This window comes from Nelumbo lutea, chromosome 8 (genome assembly GCF_056320005.1).
Source record: "Nelumbo lutea isolate HS-2025 chromosome 8, American lotus-T2T, whole genome shotgun sequence".
In the NCBI taxonomy this organism is placed as follows: domain Eukaryota; kingdom Viridiplantae; phylum Streptophyta; class Magnoliopsida; order Proteales; family Nelumbonaceae; genus Nelumbo; species Nelumbo lutea.
In genome coordinates, this window is record NC_142691.1 from 28,462,764 (window position 1) to 28,465,969 (window position 3,206).

The following is a 3,206-nucleotide window of genomic DNA, read 5'->3' on the forward strand; positions in this document are numbered from 1 at the left end:
GGATATATTGGATTAGCTCAACACAATAGTTGTGCAGTGAGTTGTGGAACCAATTATCATGTCCCACGCCATTCATTCATTATATGTATGCGGCCCATTCACTTTCTCACGCCAATTATTATATGTATGCAGCCCATTCACTTTCTCACTTAGCATTTATGGTTGGTAGGGATGCAAATAGATCGGATCAAATTCGAATCAGGGTATATTTGAATCCGATCCAACACCGTTCAAGTCGGATCTGATCCGATCGGATATGATAGGTCTCAATTTGAATTTGAATCCAATCGGTAAGTTACATCTTCATATCTGATCCGATCTGACTTGTTTTCTTTAAAAATTAATAAATTATTAAAAGAAAAATAAAATATACCAATTTAAATAGAGAAAAAATAATAAAAAATATTTTTTAATTACTTTCATCATATATACATATTTTTTTATACAAAAATAAATAATAAAATAAAGGGTAAATTAGAAAGACCCCCTTGACCATTAAGTCAAATGACGGAATGCGTTAAATACCAAAAAACCCACTAAACTTTTTCTATTTTCTTTTTTTTTTGCCCTTTTTTCTCTTAAAACCTATTTAACCTATTGTCTTCCCATTCTTCTCTTCTTTTCCTCTCCCTCACCATCCTTTCTCATTCTTTCTCTCTTCCAACTCTCCGAAATGAAAGGATGGAGGAAACCCATTTAAATTCTCTTTTGTGCACGGTCACCTGTTAGACCCATAAAGTCTCTCGTCAGACCCAAAAAGTCACCTGTTAGACCCAACTCTGATTCTTTTCTACTTCTCTTCTGATTTTCTTGTTGTAAGAGATCTGATTTGGTCCTAACTTTGAAACTATGTAGGTTTTAAATTCTCTACCCTGCCGCATAATTACCAAGCAAAAGAAAATGGGGGAAGAAGGAAAAGGTGGAGGAGAGTAGCGAGAGCATAAGAGTACATAACGAAGATGAAATTACGCATCCCTCTCAACATGGACGCTTTGCTTAGTGTGATTAAGCCTATGGTTGAGTCTGTAATTTACCCAAAAAAAAAAAAGTAAAACCAAGTTGGGCATTATATAGACTTACAAACAGAAACTATTGAGCATACTAGAACAATGGCAGTTTGACTGAAGATTGTCTGCTTTAGAAGTACTCACCGCTTTTAATCAATACATCTCCAAAACTAATTAAAAGTTGTAGAAAAAAAAAAGACCGACAACAATAACTTGAAAACGCAAAACCACAACAACAACCAGAATTAAGTCCACGAAGTAAAGCCAATAATATGAAACGAAAAAAGAAGGATTTTGTACCCTGTAGGGAGATTGTCGACATAGCTGATAAGCATCTTGAGCTTGCTCCCTCCCTTAGAAGCAAGGCCAACATGTGTCTCAATTGTCATGGCATCGGCCACCTATCTGAGCTTCCCAATCGGCATTGCACACTTCTCTTCGAATTCCTTCAGTATGGCCATCGCCCGGGCCCAATGACCTGAGCATCATATCCGATGACGCACAATAAGTGTTGCCACTGTGCATACACTCACAACACAAATCACCACGTTTCCAACTGCCGCCTTCCCCCTCCCCATTAGATAAAAAGAAAATCTCAATATTATCATTTTCAATTCCACCAAGAGAGAAAAACGCATCTCCATCAACGATAGATCTGAGATCACTGTCTTTGGGTTCCTTTTTCTCAGTGTGTGAAAACTTCTAAGAGCCAATGTTGTTTCCTCCGCTCCAACCATGTCTTTCGGCGGCTAGCTCCATCTGAGAATGCTTCGACCTTTGCCATTGGCTGAAAGAAGAGGTGAGCATCGATACGATTGTGGTGTAAGCTTCTTCAACCGATCTGTTGATCTTTGGATGGCCGGCTATTCACTCACTCACTCACTCTCTCTCTCTTCATATAAAAATCAAAGAAAACCTTGTCAAACGCCTCTATTCCTTCATAGTTCACACTCTTTGGCTGGCCATAAGATCCCTTCCAATGGCTGCGATCTTCTGATTTTGTGCTTCTCTTCTCGTCTCCCTCATCCTCGTTACCACCCATCTCAGTGCCCCTCGTTCACATCGCCTTCGAACCCCAATTTTCAATCAGAGGCCGACAGTAGTGGCTCTGACACTACCAAGTACTGGTGCGTAGCAAAGAACAACGTCGAAGATTCGACTTTGTAGACAGTGCTGGATTGGGCTTGTGGAGTAGGAGGCGCCGATTGCAAGGCTCTATAGCAAGGCAGTCCCTGTTACAATCCCCAAGATATCCAGTCTATGGCGTCCTACGCCTTCAATGATTACGCCCTCAAGAACGACTTGTCCAACACTACCTACAATTGCCGCCATTGTCACTCTCACAGAGCATTATCTGTACATACAATGCATCTTTCGCGTTCAGGAAACCATCCTCGGCACCCATTGCTTCTAACGCAAAGCAGAGAGAGTTTCTAGAGATAATTATGAATCTACCCAGGAAAGGAGCTCGAGGTCACTTTCGGGATCATCTTCATCTACTATGACAAGGTTTTTGTTTGGGTTATTAAGTTATTAAGGATGACAAACATATTAAACGCGACGATTGTTGAGCTGCTTTGGAGAGGAAGATAGTGTCGCAGCTGGGAGCAAGCGACGCTGTACAATTGTCATTATTACAAGGGTAGTGTGGGGATTAAAAAATATTGTAATGGCAGATTTGAATGGAAAGTTAATGGAAGGGGGTATTTGTCTCACGGTCATAATACAGGGGTCTTTGTCGCAAAACAAAGTACATGGAGGTCTTTGTAATTTACCCTATAATAAATTTATAAGAATACAATATAAATAAATAATATATATATGTATTATATATATTTATATTTATAAATATATAACATATATCAAATTGGATCTTTTCAGATCATGATTATCTATATCCAATCCAATTTTTAATCATATCTTATTATTCGATCCAATCCAAAAATCCAAAGAAGAATAATCCGAATTCAAGCAAATAGGATACATTTACACCCATAATAGCTGGCATTGGGTCTTGGTGCGCAGCTATTATGTTCAGCTTAATTCCTGAGGCAGTCCCAACTTTTATTTTACATAAAATGACCGTTATCAAACTCAAGCCTGCATTCTCACGCTTAGCCCAAAAAAGTTATTGTCCATTGCTATTAATTTAGGAGTGTTGAGTGACAAGTGCATTTGAGATCCCAATGTTCAATGCCT